At 41.5% G+C, this 18,543-nt stretch overlaps 2 long non-coding RNA genes across 2 annotated transcripts; both read right to left on the bottom strand.

Moving 5' to 3' along the window:
- Positions 1–2,381: 2,381 nt before the first annotated feature.
- On the bottom strand, positions 2,382–8,517 carry LOC112176417. Its single transcript, XR_002926932.2, has 4 exons — positions 8,452–8,517; positions 3,268–4,168; positions 2,925–2,991; positions 2,382–2,819 (listed from the first exon to the last, which is right to left on the bottom strand). It is a non-coding gene; the product is annotated as an uncharacterized LOC112176417 (long non-coding RNA).
- A 7,807-nt stretch (positions 8,518–16,324) lies between these two features.
- LOC112176422 lies at positions 16,325–18,065 on the bottom strand. The gene is made up of 6 exons (XR_002926933.2): positions 17,624–18,065; positions 17,310–17,490; positions 17,153–17,195; positions 16,765–16,935; positions 16,547–16,579; positions 16,325–16,450 (listed from the first exon to the last, which is right to left on the bottom strand). It is a non-coding gene; the product is annotated as an uncharacterized LOC112176422 (long non-coding RNA).
- Positions 18,066–18,543: the final 478 nt, after the last annotated feature.

Here is an 18,543-nt window from a genome sequence, read left to right as displayed (position 1 = left end):
CAACTATTTTGATAGTATTGAACGTATAAGCAGACCACATTTCAAAAGAAAATTACTTGATCTATTGCATAAATCAGTATATTCATGGCTACTGTGGCAGCATTATGGATATACATGAAATACGCAGTAGTCTTTCTATTTGGTAACATTATCATATATATAAATGTGCATATATGATCATCGATGTTATAAAATAGTAGTAGTTATATGAATCGAAAATAGTCCTAAACAAGTTAACTGTCAAAATATCAATCTTTATCTGTATTATGTTTCATGCAGATTTCAATGAATCAATATCTTCATTTTCTAGTCCCAGAATACATATCTCAGTATGAAAAAGTATACATCAATCTAAATCTAAGCATAGTTGCTCTGATACCTATTGAAAGATTACAACTATATTTAAACATGAAAACATAATAAACTAGCACAGATTTAGATCAAATGTAAATAAACAGATATGAATGATAACTGACTTGGTTGATTGCTGTTGCAATCCATTCGATCTTCTCCTAGATGCACACTGTATTTCTCCTTTTGCTTGATGGGACAAAACCAGATGAGAAAGTGTTTGTGTTCTAGCAGAGATCAAAAGAAATCTTCACATATATAAGCTGTTGTGACAGCAGCAGTTACATGACAGTTCCTTCCATCAAGGAACTATCGAAGTGACTGTTTGTCTTAATCAGATTTGTCCAAATGATCATACCTTTTGAATTTTGAATTCAAAACAGATATACTTACACATTATCTTAATTCGATTACTAAATTAAGTCTACATATATATACATGTAAGTAACTGCAGTTGTACTTTATAATCAAAATAATTTGTTTACATTAAGCTAATGTATATACAATATATAATATCTAGTTCATTCTGCTCATATGCAGTGTGATCAATCTTACACTTCTCTTATGTTTTTTATTTTTATTTTTTTCTGTATCTAAATTTTTACGTGTTTTTTCTTTACAAAAGAAAACTTAATCTAATATTATTTTAATTTTTGTAAGTAAGAAATTTAATACCATGTCATTAAAGACAATTAATCACAACCATTAAATGCTTTATATCTAAGGGCTGCAAAGAAGTGTAAAAAATTGTGTCAAATAATGTGTCCATTGATCTTGACCCTAGTACATAACCAAAACATAAAAGAATTATTGATGTAATATATTCTTTATGTCTACTTCATAGCCACAAGTGAGGATCTGCATTGTAACCAGAAGTCTTGCACCATTCGCGAGGGTCATTGGTATGAACAATGTCAGGAGCTGGGTATGATGCTCTTTGATGAAAGTAGAGGCGAGCAGAATCTAAACCGAACCTTTAAAAGCTCCATCACTCACTGATAATTGAATAATGGCAGCGGAATACTAGGCGGCCAATGATTGTGACAAAGTTGAAACAAATAGTTTGTAAGAATCTGATGGAAGGCCTTCAGAAGGTACGAGATCAGCTAGCTTCACACGACCTAGAGATGGCAGGCCGCTACCTGCCATAAATTCCTTTGGAATACTCCCTACCCGATTTTGAACAGAGATATTATCCAATCAACTGCATAGATTACAAATGATATACGTCATATCACAAAAACAAACACAAGATAAACAATATAAAGAAGCATCATCAATGATCAATCTATCTTTCTTTCGTTTTTCTTAATGAGAGGAATTCCCAGACACTAGGAATATCGAAAGCTACGACCATTCAAAGAATCATAATTGAGTTCAGTTGGTATTTTAAGAACCTAAAACACCATTCTTTTCTTCTTTCAAACATCAAAATATCGATCTTTATACATGTAAAGATAATCCAAAGATCAAAAGTCAGAAAATTCAAGTGATATTCAAGTGGTGAAAGGTAGAAGTAAATGAAATGCAGATTTCAAAACTACAGCTTCAATTCTATAGGAGTAAAATCTAAAAAGTAGTCTTTCACTAGTACAAAAATTGAATCAGACGACGGCTAAAAACTGTCGTCTGATGCGGAGCTGACTGTCGTACATCTCGCTGCCGTCTGATGAAACATGATTTGGAGAACTGTCGTCTGAAGAACTCGGCATCCATGTTGACAGCATGTCGACAGGCTGTCGATAGCTTGTCGACATCATTAACTGTCGTGTGAACGTCACTCAGACGACGTGCAACTTAAGAACCCGTTGTGTAAAGGTGATTCAGAAGTCTTTTTTTTTGTTAAAACTGTTGTGTGAAGATGATTCAGAAGTCATTTTTTTGTTAAAACTGTTGTGTGACTGTTATTCACACAACTAAAACATTGATTGCATCTGTGATCTGTATTACTCTCACACAACAGTTTTTATTATAAGGCTGTTGTGAACATTGTGTACGTACAGCAGAAGATGAAATCAAAAATCACCAAATGAACAGTAATTACCAATATATATCTAATATTGTTATAATCCACATAATTGTACTGAAATGTATTAGACAATATTGCCAAAAAGGAGCACTATACTACTCCAACACCAAATTATGGAGCACATCTATACTAGCTACTCCACTAGCAAAATAAGTGAAGAAATGCACTTTAGATTGTCACTTTGGAGCACAAAAATACATTTCTAGCCTATTTCACTTCACAGCTTCTAGGGCTTGAGCAACTGCATACTTTACGGCTTGAGGATGTTTTTCAACACATAACTCGCAAGCTCATTACGCACTTCATCAATTTCCACTTGACCATAAACATGATTGGCTCTCCTAGCCCACTGTAATAGTTTGAAAATACTGCCATGTTCTTCCATTGAACAGAGCTCCGTCCTTTCTTGTTGCGTTCCCCTTTAAACATTGATATAGCACTATATAAAAGCATACCAACATAAGAACCAACAATATATAAGCTCTCTGCTGACCAACAATAGAAAGGACTAACAATATATAAACAATCATTAAGCAATACTTACGTGTCAACAATATCTTTCCATTCTTTGCACTTGTTGTCATTTACTTTGCTCTTTGTGCCATGAGAATCTGTAATATCAACACAGAAAAACCAAAGTTAGCTTAATAAGCTAATATCCAGTATGCAAGATAGATAAGAAATTGCACATATAATCAACAGAACATGCAAGTAGACAACAATAAGGCATTAAACCTCAACCAATAGTACTAATGGATAGCACAGATTTTTCAGTAAGATGTACATAACAAGAAAGTTAACAACCAAGCAAAAACAAATATTTCTTTTCCATACATCTTAGCTGGACTAATAAGATAAGAAAGTGCAAATAATGGGTAGATACTTACAGCCGTTGCAAAAGCAATGTCCACAGCTCTCTTCCAGCACAATTCCCCTTTTTCTTGCCTCTAAAGAACTTATAACTCTTACATAAGGGATTACATGAAATTGATCTTAGCTGATTTTAGACTTCATCAATCATTTCTGTTATTAGTTCACAGCATAACATAATAAAAAGCAGCAAATGATTCTAAACTTTTAGCAGCCTTTTTACACATCAGATACAGATGGGGCAAGAGGCTCCAAGAACGCTGTCTCCTTTAAACCATATCTCAATTATTCATCCTCCCATGAGCATAAGCCAAACTTAAAAGTAAAATAGAAGAATAAATTAACCCAAATTTTAACAGCAGTACCTTATTAGGTAAGTTAGCTTCCGATTGTGTCCATTTTTATGTAAGAAAACTCCTTTGAGTCTCTTTAGAAATTAAATTTTTACCTCAGAGTAAAACTTTTCCTCTATTTCACTAATGGGTTTGATTTTCGTATTCGGTTCTTTTTCTTTGACCTTCGTAGCTCTTCATGTTCTCTGGCTTAGTATACGCTTTTCTACAGGAAGTCTTAACAGAACTAATGACAAGATAGTATGGGCCACGGGGAATAGTAGGGGTAAAGTTATTTTCCAATTAGAAATAGTTTTGAACAAAATGCTCATGGACCAAGGTGATTATCCTTTTTGTAGTGTTTCTTAGAGCAAAGAAAGGAAAACCAGTAAGCAGCAATGTATGACAATAAAAAAATAACCAAGAAGAATTTACCAACTGAAAGGAGAAACAAAATTAATTAATTAATTAATGAGACTATTAGCCGGTACCCATTGAAATCAGCAGCCTCAACCCTAGCTCCAGTCTGCAAGAGCACATCAATGCAATGCTGTCTGCCCTATATTCTCAATCAGTCCCCGCCATGCTTTAACAACATAAACAACAAACAGTAGAGCTTGAGCAGTCAAAAGCCAAACACAGAATAGAAGTATAGTTACACAGAAATATATGCTTCATCATTGTACATACCTCCAACAATATGGAGTATTTACTACATCACCAAGCATAAGTAACACCCTCTTTGAGACACCCACAAGCCATGGTGAGGCCCAACCGAGACATGCATCTTGTAGCCCTATGTTCAAGCTACGCTACAGTATCCGGAAGTCGCAAATCCGTCGCCGGGAAGCCACCTTCCCGGCCTTGCCAACATGCCCTCACAAATAGGCTTTCTAGACTAGAATAGTAGTTTTGCATCCCACATCTAAGAAAATGTAAAGGAGAAGCATTCCTTTACCTATAAAAGGAATGCCTCCTCCCACTTAAATTCATTCCAATTCACTCCATTACAACACACTTTGTAATCTTGTTAGGCCGCAAGGCTCAACACACATAGTTAAACATTCAAGTGGACGTAGTCTTCCGCTCATGCGGAGGCGAACCACTATACATCTTGTGTCTCTCTCTCTCTCTCTCTCTTACTTATCGTTAATTAGATCCCCACGGATCCAAGCATTAACATTGGCGCCGTCTGTGGGAAGCCAACACAAGGGCTTCGTCACCTACCACGAACTTTGACCTGAAAATGTCGAGTCAACGCTCATTCAACATCAAATTGGGGCTGGTCAACGCCCAACATGGCTGGTCAACGCCCGGCGGGGTCGGTCAACGCCCAACTCACAAAAGTCAACGCCGAACAAGGCTTGGTCAATGCTTGGTCAACGCTGGAGATGGTTGGTCAACGCTGACCAAGGTTAGTCAACGCTGGACTCCAAAAAAAAAAAACTGGGCGGCCAAATTTTCTCTGGACACCCAGAAATCTTCTCTGGGCACCCCTCCAATTTTCAAATTTCCCGCCAGACTTCATCTCCGCTGCACTTCAACCTGCAGCTCCGCCGAACTCTTCGATCTCCACTGAGCTCAGGCACCGGCGAACTCCTCCGCCAAGCGGACACCACCGACCTTGCACCACCATCAGCGCCACCGCACCGCCGCACTCGGACTCTCCGCCGCACTTCGCTCCTCCGCTGGCCTAGCTCTCCACCAAAAGCTGAGTTCCGCCAAACTGCGGTCGCCCACGCCGGGGACTTCCGCTCACCAGCCCCGAGCTCTGCAGCTCCGGTGCTCCGCCGGGAATAGCTCCGCCCAACCTCATCCGCCGAGCTCCAGTTCCCCGCTGAGCTCCGTGGTTTCCGCCAGACAACAACCACCGTTGCGAACCAGGTCCTCCAGACAAACACGGCATCCGCCACCGTTGGTCGCCGGCACGAGCTCCGCCCACTGCAGGTCAGGGACTGCACTGTTGTTACCTTCCTCCGCTGGCCAAGTTCTGCTGAGCTGCTCCACTGCTAGCCATCAGCGCTCAGTTCCTCCGCTGAACCTTTTTTCCGCTGACTCGAGCTTCTTCCACCCGGCTTTGGCGACCGCAGCTCCTCGGCGCTCCGCTAGGAGACCCAAGCTCCGCTGGCAGCAGATGCCGAAACGCAACAACCAAGTGCTCCGCCTCTAGCTAGTCCTCCGCCGGACTGTGCTTCAGTGGCACACCTCCGCCGAACTTAGCCAACGGCTCCTCTCCGCTAGCCATCTCGGACGGCAATGCTCCGCTGCACACCCACTGCCTTCGAGCCGCACAGACCGCCAGGCACCACTGCTGCCCATCTCTGCTAGCCGGCCTCCGCTCCCCTAATATCCATCAGCGGTGGTTTTTCCGCTAAGCTCCATCGACGGCCATCCACCCATTTTCACATTAACTCTGGTATCGGCCCTTTCAATCCGAGCAAAGGCCTCCAGCTAATTAATGACCTTCATCGATCACTCACTTTGCTCGAGCCAAAGACCAGCCAAGATAAGTCCACTGATTTACAACTCATACTTATATGATATTCTGATCGACTGATCCTTACTCATAAGCAGACCACGTGCTTATTTGTGAGAAAGCATGGCTATTTTACTGCCACATATCAGCAGCATGATACACTATTTTCTGGCGGTGCACATGTAGCTCGGAAAACCACATATATGCCTCTGTTCTGCACAAACAAACTATTTGTCATGCGTGCAGCATGATACATAGCACAATACATTTATGTCCCTACACTTGCCATGCAATTACACATGCATTTAATTGTGACCTTGCTCTCCTTTATCTCTAAATGAAGTCAACACACTCTTTATCTGTGCTGCATGCTTCTTCTGTTCTGCACATAACAATTTATGAGCACATGCTGCATGGTACATAGCATACTTGACGTACACTTAGTCTATGCACTTGATCTACTCAAACATATGAAATTCCAATCATACACATGATATAATTCTTCGTGCATATTGTTTCACTCAATGCCACCACTAATTACACTCCACATTATTGTGGCTTTACGGTCATTGATGGTTGATCAGTCAGACGAGTGCATCTTTGCATCACTTTTGACCAAATTGGTCCCTCTACCTTAAGATATCTCATAATCACAGTAGCATCACACTTCATTTTTGGCGTCACCCAAATTCAAATGAAATTTAAGTGTGCGTCTACACATATTTACAAGGTATACACATGTATATATCAACAAAATTCATGGCCAAATAGCAACTCATCTTCGATTGCTTATACACTTTGCTTACAATTTTGTCAAAGTACATATGCAAAATACTAGTCTTGATTCTACATACTCATGAACTAATCACCTATTCTGTTCTAAGGAAATTCAATTATTTCTATGGCGCATGCACTCTCCACTACGAGTCGACGGACATTATTGGAGTACTTTATCCGCCATAAGCAATGAACCTCAAATCGGCATAAGATAAGTGCCTTCCTCTTATCTTTTCGCTCTTACAATTTGAGCTACCGCTGATGCCATGACTATACATGTCTCCATGACCCTTAAGCATGCCTATAAAATGTTATTAGCAACTTTACTACAAGTACATGCTACACACATACATGCTTAAATTCAATTACTTGTGACATGCATCTAGAAGCTTGTGACACTTACGACTTACTAAAACATGCTCGGATAAACGACTTGTTCGGGTTTCGACTCGCTTGGGTATCGAGTATGGCCACGACTTGCGCTTGGGCCACGCCTCGCATGCTCGCACAACGCCTACACACTCAACTACACCCAACTTGCTCGAACAACCCGACTTGCTCGATCATGTCCAACATGCTTTACTTAAGCCCCAAGTTCACAAACGCTTCATACGATGTCACCGGGACTACTCCCAGAAATTTATATGGACACCCATTACACTTGCCACTATCTATTGTGCGTGTTATATGGCCATAAGATCCACATATACAACTACCAATATTTTACATGTTCATACACATTAATGGAATATTGAATTCTTCTACCATTTGTTGCTCACTACAAATCGAATTCTTTTCGCATTCCATTAATACGAACGGTAACCAATACAACAAGCATTCTACATATGCGCGTTTTTTGTCTTTGTTGTGCAGGTTAACGAGTCCCTTCTTGCTTACGGAGTTCGGGGACTTGTAGGGGCTCCGTACCGCCCGGTTACTTATGCTTGGTGACATCATGTGTATAACTCCCCAACCAAGAAGCTCCTCTTACTTGGGGACTTCGGGGACTTGTACATACCTCCAACAATATGGAGTATTTACTACATCACCAAGCATAAGTAACACCCTCTTTGAGACACCCACAAGCCATGGTGAGGCCCAACCGAGACATGCATCTTGTAGCCCTATGTTCAAGCTACGCTACGGTATCCGGAAGTCGCAAATCCGTCACCGGGAAGCCACCTTCCCGGCCTTGCCAACATGCCCTCACAAATAGGCTTTCTAGACTAGAATAGTAGTTTTGCATCCCACATCTAAGAAAATGTAAAGGAGAAGCATTCCTTTACCTATAAAAGGAATGCCTCCTCCCACTTAAATTCATTCCAATTCACTCCATTACAACACACTTTGTAATCTTGTTAGGCCGCAAGGCTCAACACACATAGTTAAACATTCAAGTGGACGTAGTCTTCCGCTCATGCGGAGGCGAACCACTATACATCTTGTGTCTCTCTCTCTCTCTCTCTCTCTCTCTCTCTCTCTCTCTCTCTCTCTCTCTCTTACTTATCGTTAATTAGATCCCCACGGATCCAAGCATTAACAATCATCAACAACAAACAAGCTATTCATTTATCATTTTCCACACAGAGGAAATCGTAGAAGCGGAATATATATACCTGAATTATGTAGTGGGCGAGATCAGCCCAATGGAGTGCGTAGTAGCCATGGACATCAGGCTGGGACATCAGGCGGAATATAAAACAAATATTTCTTTTCCATACATCTTAGCTGGACTAATAAGATAAGAAAGTGCAAATAATGGGTAGATACTTATAGCCGTTGCAAAAGCAATGTCCACAGTCCTTTCATCTTTCTACACCCATTAGTTGTGAAAAAGGGGATACTGTTTGGACCTGAATTTAGCTACTCTCGTGTACGACCATGTTGAGAAGAAATGGGACTGAGTTGGCACCCATTCAAGATAAATAGTTCGTGAAGTCATACAACCAAGGGAAAAGTGTCGGTCGGTCACCCAGCTTGATTTGAGGTTTTAGGAACGGACGACCGAGGGAAAAGTGAAGTCATACAACTGAGGGAAAAGTGTCGGTTGGTCATCCAGCTTGATTTGAGGTTTTAGGAACAGACGACCGAGGGAAAAGTGAAGTCATACAACCGAGGGAAAAGTGTCGGTCAGTCACCCAGCTTGATATGAGGTTTTAGGAACGGACGACCGAGGGAAAAGTGAAGTCATACAACCGAGGGAAAAGTGTCGGTCGGTCACCCAGCTTGATTTGAGGTTTTAGGAACGGACGACCCAAAAATCAGTGAGTTGGACCATGCAGCCATATGTTTGGTTTAGTCCAAGTTCAAAAGGGTGGTTATGCAGGTGGGCCGAAATGAGAATTAAAAGTGTTCGGCCAAGTTTAGGCAACAATATCGACTGAGGAATCCTCGCAAGGAAGGAGTTCGAATCAATTATAGATTTCAATTGTGAAGATTTCACATATCAGCTAAGTCAGGATTTTATGAGACGAATCAATCCTAGAAGGAAGGAGAATCCTACTTCAATTCCACGTCTTGGAGGACAAGTTAGCTAGGGTTTTTGACTTGTATATATAGCACATTGTAACTCATTGTAAAAGGTCCTGCACCACACAAACAAATCAATATACAACTTTTACTCAAACTTTTCTCTTACTCTTTCATAGGTACTTTGCCTTCTATTCAACTTTCATAACTTGTTTTCATTTTTAGTTTCTTACTTTTATTTCAGTCGTTACATTCAAGCATTTTACTTTCTTGTTCTTTATTTTATATGCACTTTACTTTTCGCACGTAGGAGTAGTTCGTAACATAGAGTTATCATCCATTGATCTCTTTCGGCCAGTCCGGATTGGATTGATGCGATTCGTCGTTCACACATATATCATCTCACAACGTTTTGACAACCGAATCCACTTCACCTTCGTCTTTACCGTGATTTGCGAGTATCTTCACCCAATAGATCTCTCGCTTATCACCCGAACCTTTGAGTTTACTCAAGAAGTGAGTGTGATAGAAGATCCCGGTCAGGATTGACGCCTAACCGAAGTCCTTGCAACAGAGGCATCAGAACCTAAAGGTTGAGAGGGTTCCTTCCTCGGCCTACAATCATTTGAAAGAAGTCAGATCACGCACCATTCAAATCAGAAACCTCGCTTGGCCATTCGGTCGCGAGTTGGCACGCCCGCGCAATTTCAGAAGGACGATTCAACCACAAGTGCCTCGGCTCTCATTTCGGCCGAGAAGATTTTGAGGCAAACATCTTGTGGCACGCCCAGTGGGACAGAAATGTATTAGCATATTTACAAATGAATTTCTATGAGCCGAATGCAAACGGCTCTAATTCAATATATGATGCCAATGGTGGATACAGCAATGCGATGTACAATAGTTTTGTTGATTTGAATAGTCATGCCGAATGGAGTTTACAAACACCAACAACTCAATATGGTTTTAATGGCCAATACATGGATGGAACATGGACTGATCAAAAGACCGGATATTTGGTCAACCCACGTCCAAAATTTGTTTCAAATCACCAACAAAATTGTTGGAAAATCCTTGAATCCATAAAAAAGAGTACAGAAAGCTTATATGAAAACTCTCGAAAGAGCCAAGAAGAGTTGAATGAATACTTTCAAAAGCGTAAAGAGAAACTGGATGAGGATTGGAGGAAGTATGAGGAAGAGTCCATGGAGAGAAGGAGAAAGGCCGAGGAAGATTATCGAGCACGAGAAAATGTAAATATGATTTCAATGGTATCTCATCCACCTCACCCATTCATCCAACACGACAAAAAATTTTTTAGTTCAGTTGTAGAAGATAAAGTCGGCTCAGAAGCTCCGCGGTTGGCTGATTTGAAGATTGAGCCCAAAATTGGTCACTCAAGTGCGTTCGAAGAAGTAGACAATCATGTGGTTGAGTACGGAGATCAATTGGTTGAAGAAATTGAACATTTTGACACGATTGTTGGAGACAAAGCTGATCAAGAGAAATCACAATCAGCAAAATTTGAGGTAAAAGCTAAAGCTTGTGATTCAGAAACATGTCTGAAGGTTGAAATGTTGGCCTACATAGTGGCCAAAAATCAAGAACATACTACAAGGGTTTTGAGTATGATGCTTCATGTACTCCAGAAGCTTGAACCAAATGCTGAAAACAAAGAAACTTATGTGTTTGAACTAAAACATCGTTGGCCACCTCCATAACAGCCACAAGAATGTTTACATATTGTTTTCTTGCTTTCATTTTGGTAAATACTAAAAAAAAAAAAAAAAATCTCGGCCGAGGTGACCAAGAGTTGGGTCGGCTGAGATAAGTAAAATGAAATATCGGCCAAGTTCGACCAATAATTTAGTTGGCCGAAACGAAAAAGTATGGTCAGCCGAGTCGAGCAAGAATTCGGTTGGTCGAAGTCAAAATAAATCTCAGCCGAGGCGGCCAAGAGTTGGGTTGGCCGAGGAAAAATAAGAAGTATCGACCGAGTTTTAACCAAGAGTTGGGTCAGCTGAGGTAAACAAGAAGTGTGTCAGCCAAATTCGACCAACAATTTGGTTGGCCAAAAAGAAAAAATAAATGTCGGCTAAGTTCGATCAACAATTTGGTTGGCCGAAGCGAAAAAGCAATGTCAGTCGAGTAGAGTAAGAATTTGGTCGGTCGAAGTAAAATGAAATCTCGGCCAACGCAACCAAGAGTTAGGTCGGCCGAGGTAAATAAGAAGAGGGTCGACCAAAGTGTTTCAAAAGTCGACCGAATCGACCAAGATTTTGGTTGGCCGAAGTAAATAAAAAAGGGGTTGGCCAAAGTGCTTTAGAAGTCGACCGAGTAGACCAAGAATTTGGTTGGATGAAGCAAAATGAAATATCGGCCGAATCGATCAAGATTTTGATTGGTTGAAGTAAACTGAAATATCGGCCGAGTCGACCAAGAATTTGGTTGGTTAAAGTAAAAAATAAACGTCGACCGAGGTGACCAAGAGTTGGGTCGTCCGAGGTAAATAAGAAATGTCGGCTGAATTTTAACCAAAAGTTGGGTCGGCCGAGGTAGACAAGAAGTGTTGGCCGAGTTTTAATCAAGAGTTAGGTTGGTTGAGGTACTTTAGAAGTCAGCCGAGGCTACTAAGAATTTGGTTGGAATAATAATGTCGGCCAAGTTATCCAAGAGTTTGGTTGGCCGAAGTACTTGAGAAGTCGGTCAAGTCCGCCAAGAATTTTGTTGACCGAAGTAAAAAGAAATCTGGACCGAGTCGACCAAGAATTTGGTAAACCAAAGTAAAAAGAGAAATGTCGACCAAGGCGATCAAAAATGGGTTGGCTGAGGTAAATAAGAAGAGTTGGCCGAGTTTTAACTAAGAGGTGGGTCGGCCAAGGTAAACAAGAAGCGTCAGCCGAATTTAACTAAGAGGATTGGTTGACCAAGATAGAAAAGAGTTGGGTCGGCCAAAATACAGAAATGAGCTGAGTTAGACAATAAAATAGTTGGCCGAGATGTATAAAGAGAGCGGCTAAGTCACTTTACAAAATTAACGGCCGAGTCAACCAAGACCATACACATAAATATAGTTAGACACTACAAATGAGCCAAACGGCTTAGTAAAATATCAAAACTCAATGGCTTTTCTATCATTTTCCAAGCCTTGCTTGCCGCGATTAACTTTCCGCTTCAAGAAGTCTCTCTTATTGTCACAAGACTTGGCTGAGGACACAATAGAAATACGCATGGCGAGGTCATGTTTTGGATGGAGTTTGAGATAGTTTCAATTTGTTCTTCAACTACGGCTAATTACCACTTTAGATCATCCATCTTCACCTTCAGAACATTCACCTTATGCTTCCCCACAACCAAAGAAGTCTTCAGTTTACGAATCTAGTCAAAATTTGTGTGCTTGCGGATTTCATCATCCTCACTTCTCATTTCTCACCGGCTTCAAGCTCCTTTTGGGCTTCTAGGCAAGGAGAGAGGCTAAAACTTACAACAGCCGAACGAGCATGAACCTCATAAGCCTCTACCTGAGAGAAATGCTTTTCCTCTACGGGGCTCATGGTGTGGTCTAAAGCATCTAGAAATTGAAGTAGCTCTAAACCGAGATCACCCGACGTACAGTCTTAAAAAGGTAAAGACATGAGATTAATATAATTCGGCTGAAGGTAAACAAAATTTGAAGTTGTTAAGGCACTCACCACAAGCTCGGCTGATGATGGATTGCAAACTGTACCTTGCTCACTTGTGGACATCCCTTCGATAGGAAGAGAAGTAAGCGTTCCGAACATAGGGGGATTTGCTTTAGTTTGGTTGAGAAGAGCCAACTCCAGGGTCGTACTACTGTGAGATTCTCTAACCTATGCAAACATAAAGCTTTAAGTTGCTTCCTCTAGAGTATTGAAAACAATAAACACTAAGGCGGAATGAAATATACACATACAAGTGGGTGATGGTTAAGCAGTACTTCTTGGCCGAGCACATTGATATCTTCAGTTTCCTTGGAACAGTTGGTTGAGACTGTAAGTTGTTGGCCGATGCCCGAGGTATTAGGAAGATGAGTCCCACCCAAATCGGCGAATCCTGTAAAAAGAAAGAGTCAACAATCTCAGCCAAGCAAGCAATGAAATCCAAGGAAGGGAATGTGGGAGGCTTACATCCATGTCAATCTCAACCATGGAACTCTCATAAGGAGGCAAAGAGTGATCAATACGGCCATCTCTGTCAAGAAGGGAAAATCATTAGTCAGGCATTCTACATATGACCAAGGTTTAACAGTTTGGTTGTTACTCCACCAAGTTGATTTGTGGGCCAACACAGCCAAGCCTAGAAACAACCCCGGCTGAAAAACAATGGCTCAACCAAAGTTAAAGACGACCTAAACCCAGCCAATCTTAACCCAAAGATGTGGACTCAACCAAGCCTAAAGCCTTGGCCAAAGCAAATGGACACCTCAATCAGGCTTTTTCAGTAAGCTGACACGGCCAAAATTTTCATTTTTAGGCTCGTCCAATTGTTTGTGTCTGGCGAGTTAGCAAAGTAGCACGGCCGAATCTTCGGCCACTCGACCAAGGTATTTTTTTTTTAAAGATATTCATCGGTCACATAACTGGCGCCAGATGATGGACTGGAATGTTTGATCACTTTGTTCCTAATCTCATAACCACTCGGCTTGAGGGCCGATGCTCATGAGACTAGGGGGAATTGTGAATAATTTGAAGCTGATCCGGACTCCCTCTTCCACCATGACCTGCCTTGCAGCTCGCCTACGTGGTACCCAGGCCGCAACAACCCACTCTGCAGCCCGCCGACCCCAGATTCTGACCAGTAACCCACCTCAAAACTCGCCGGTGTCAGATTGATCCTCTGCAGTCCCAGTTGAATCCTCCACAGTTTGCCGGTATCATGCTCAACTCTCGGGTTGGGTACCCGAATCGGAATAGGTCATGAATCTCCACAAAAATTTCAAAGAATCTAGACTGCGAAAGCGTGGACGAATTTTTGAGAGAGAAATTTTTGGTTTCAGATCTGGGCTTTTCGTGTTCTTTTCAAAGAAAGGCCTTGCATAGGAATATCTCGGTCCATTTTAAATGCCACAGCCAAGGGTTCAGTGTTGGTCCTTACGACCAAGCTCACAAGTTGTGTACCACCTGACCCAGGTTATCAGTGAAAAAAAATGTTTGACTGAATTTCACTCAAGACATCTCGGCCGAGATTTGGAAATATCATAGGAAATGGCCGTGCAGAAAGCCTTGGCCGAGTAGAAAGTCTTGACCGAGTAAGCAATCTCGACCGAAGAGGCTGTCTCGACCGAGTAGGTTGTCTCGACCGAGTAGTAGGCCTTGGCCGAGTAGTAGCCTTAACCGAGTAGTAAGTCTCGGTCGGGTTGTTTTTCTTCCCCAAGATAATATGACCGTGCTTTCAAACTTGGGATGTATCGGCCAAGTTTTTTCAAGTTTTACATGTCAAGGCCGAGTTTTGTGATTCAAGTTGCGCAACCAAATTGAACTATCACGACCAGGTATTTTTGAGATATTCCATTTTTATTCAAGTCTCATAACCACTTGGCTTAAGAGCCAATGCTTATGAGACTGGGGGGGGGCAATGTTTGGACCTGAATTTAGCTACTCTCGTGTACGACCATGTTGAGAAGAAATGGGACTGAGTTGGCACCCATTCAAGATAAATAGTTCGTGAAGTCATACAACCAAGGGAAAAGTGTCGGTCGGTCACCCAGCTTGATTTGAGGTTTTAGGAACGGACGACCAAGGGAAAAGTGAAGTCATACAACTGAGGGAAAAGTGTCGGTTGGTCATCCAGCTTGATTTGAGGTTTTAGGAACGGACGACCGAGGGAAAAGTGAAGTCATACAACCGAGGGAAAAGTGTCGGTCAGTCACCCAGCTTGATATGAGGTTTTAGGAACGGACGACCGAGGGAAAAGTGAAGTCATACAACCGAGGGAAAAGTGTCGGTCGGTCACCCAGCTTGATTTGAGGTTTTAGGAACGGACGACCCAAAAATCAGTGAGTTGGACCATGCAGCCATATGTTTGGTTTAGTCCAAGTTCAAAAGGGTGGTTATGCAGGTGGGCCGAAATGAGAATTAAAAGTGTTCGGCCAAGTTTAGGCAACAATATCGACTGAGGAATCCTCGCAAGGAAGGAGTTCGAATCAATTATAGATTTCAATTGTGAAGATTTCACATATCAGCCAAGTCAGGATTTTATGAGACGAATCAATCCTAGAAGGAAGGAGAATCCTACTTCAATTCCACGTCTTGGAGGACAAGTTAGCTAGGGTTTTTGACTTGTATATATAGCACATTGTAACTCATTGTAAAAGGTCCTGCACCACACAAACAAATCAATATACAACTTTTACTCAAACTTTTCTCTTACTCTTTCATAGGTACTTTGCCTTCTATTCAACTTTCATAACTTGTTTTCATTTTAGTTTCTTACTTTTATTTCAGTCGTTACATTCAAGCATTTTACTTTCTTGTTCTTTATTTTATATGCACTTTACTTTTCGCACTTAGGAGTAGTTCGTAACATAGAGTTATCATCCATTGATCTCTTTCGGCCAGTCCGGATTGGATTGATGCGATTCGTCGTTCACACATATATCATCTCACAACGTTTTGACAACCGAATCCACTTCACCTTCGTCTTTACCGTGATTTGCGAGTATCTTCACCCAATAGATCTCTCGCTTATCACCCGAACCTTTGAGTTTACTCAAGAAGTGAGTGTGATAGAAGATCCCGGTCAGGATTGACGCCTAACCGAAGTCCTTGCAACAGAGGCATCAGAACCTAAAGGCTGAGAGGGTTCCTTCCTCGGCCTACAATCATTTGAAAGAAGTCAGATCACGCACCATTCAAATCAGAAACCTCGCTTGGCCATTCGGCCGCGAGTTGGCACGCCCGCGCAATTTCAGAAGGACGATTCAACCACAAGTCCCTCGGCTCTCATTTCGGCCGAGAAGATTTTGAGGCAAACAGATACACCTGCTTCTGCAAACAAGAAAGCTCTTCCCTTCTCTACAAGCACTACAAAAAGCTTCTCAACATCCCACCGGTGATGGATGAGTAAAGTTCGGGCATGGTGCTCCCTCAGAAATAGCAAGTCCATCACTCTACGCAAATCCTCCTTCTGCATTCAACGCAACCAAACTCAAACATCAATATAAAAAATTGTGATGAATCAGTGACGACATAGAAACAGTACTAAAGACTATTCTTTTCCTACCTGTGCCACCAAAAGAGATTCTTTAGTAATCACCTGCAGGAGTACAACCAACAACAGGGTCAATATCCCAATTAAGCATCACAGTAAAAACACAAAAGGAAGAAAAGAACCCATAAAAGTTAGACTACACATGTTGTTCTCATGAAATCTTTCTCAACTACAATTTTCTGAGGGCAAACAAACAAAATATAGCAAAAGCTGCAAAATAATAAACACACTTTAGCAGGGGAACTGTCAATGAAGCCAAACACAAAAATTAAGGTCCAATTGGCAGAGTCTAGCAAGTCATGGTGGATTCGGGAGGCACCAACCTGTTATCCTTCCACTGCAAGGAGCGGGAGGTACTCGCTGCTCTATGAAACCAACAACGAACGTCAAGGCTAACGAACCTGAAATAAGAGTACTTTCACAGTTCAAAACCACCTAGTCACAAAATCTAATCCAGTCTATTCAAGCATTGCAATCCCAAAACTAAACCCCAATTCCTCAATTATTCCAATAGTTTACAATCCACCAATATCATTAACAAACACAATACAGACATTACAATTTCCATGCTATATATGAATTTAACCTTAGGATCATGATCAACGATCAACCAATTACCTCTAGTACCATTAGCCATTTCTCTCTTGCTTTCCCGAAGTCTCTGTAACAAAAATTAAGAATCACATGCACAATTCAGATCCAATTAGCAAACAAAGTGCTTGAAATTCAACTCAAATTCAAAAGAATTAGATTGGGGAAGAGCTAGGGCACTGACCTTTGGCATTGGGTTGGAGAAGATGTTCATGGGGAAGAACCAAGTCAAAACTACCAGAATTTAAACTCGAGGAGAGGTCGAACGAAGGGCCTGAACTCGTCGGATCCGCGGCTCGGGAGGCTTATGATGATTGAGGAAACCCAGAAACCCATCCACAAATTTGGGTCCTCATCATAAAACACTAGGCGCAGTTGACCCCATGATAATTACAAGAAAAAGATCAAAACTTGAGAGAACTCAACGGAAAACAGGACACAATAATCAAAACTCATTTACAGAATCGGAGAGAATCAACAGAAAGAAAGTTTTAATACCTGAAATCGCATCCAATGTGGGAAAAAAATGGAGGCGCGCGAACAATTTGGTCTTGCATATGTGTATTCGCTTCACCAACACGCTCGGCCGGCTTTGTCAGCTCCGAGTTCTGAGTTTTCGCTCCGGGTTCTGAGTCTTACCAGATTTCTCCAACAGCTTCGCTCCAAGGGAATCGAGTCGAGCTGAATAAAATCGATCTCAGTTCAACGTCTCAATCCCGTTCGCGGTCTACCATCACACTCGGAGAGATGAGATTGGTTTGGGAGAGTGACATTTTGGCGAGAGAGTGAGCTAGCTAGGGTTTTGGTTTTGGGTCATCTATTGAGAGAGAGGCGAGTCGAGAAAGGGCTTTGGCCTGTTTCGATCGGGTCTGTCGAGAGAGAGAGAGAGAGAAGGTTTCGGTATTTGTATTTTGTGTCAGTCTACTTACGTTCTTTTTTGCCCTTTTTTTTTGCTTAAGTGTAGGGTTTCAACTGGGTTTGTGATGAGAGCCTATCAATTTAGACAATGACTCACACAATAGATTTGTCTAAGAATGTGGTATGAATGCAGCCATCTAAATTTGAGATTAGTCTCCTATTAATTTGGCTTCTCTTTTTGGGGAGCTGGAGGAAACATCATGGTGGGAAATCTCCCTCCTTTCTGTCAATCGTATAAATCATACCACAGTTTTATTGTTTCTCGTTGTATGATTAACACCTGTTGGGCAAAATTTTTGACTTTGAGATGAGATTTGGCACCACTAACATGGTGGGAAAGTTGCCGCTCAATTTTTTTAGGATCATACAACAGTTCTGTCTTGAAACGTTGTCTGAATTTGATTCATAATTTCATATCAGACGACAGGTTTTACAAAAACGACGTCCAAAAAAAAAAATCAATCAGACGGCAGAAAATTGTAATGTGTCGTCTGAGAGGT

Source organism: Rosa chinensis, chromosome 1 (genome assembly GCF_002994745.2).
Source record: "Rosa chinensis cultivar Old Blush chromosome 1, RchiOBHm-V2, whole genome shotgun sequence".
Classification (NCBI taxonomy): domain Eukaryota; kingdom Viridiplantae; phylum Streptophyta; class Magnoliopsida; order Rosales; family Rosaceae; genus Rosa; species Rosa chinensis.
Note: the sequence above shows the minus strand (reverse complement) of the source record. Positions and strands in the feature narration are given on the sequence as shown.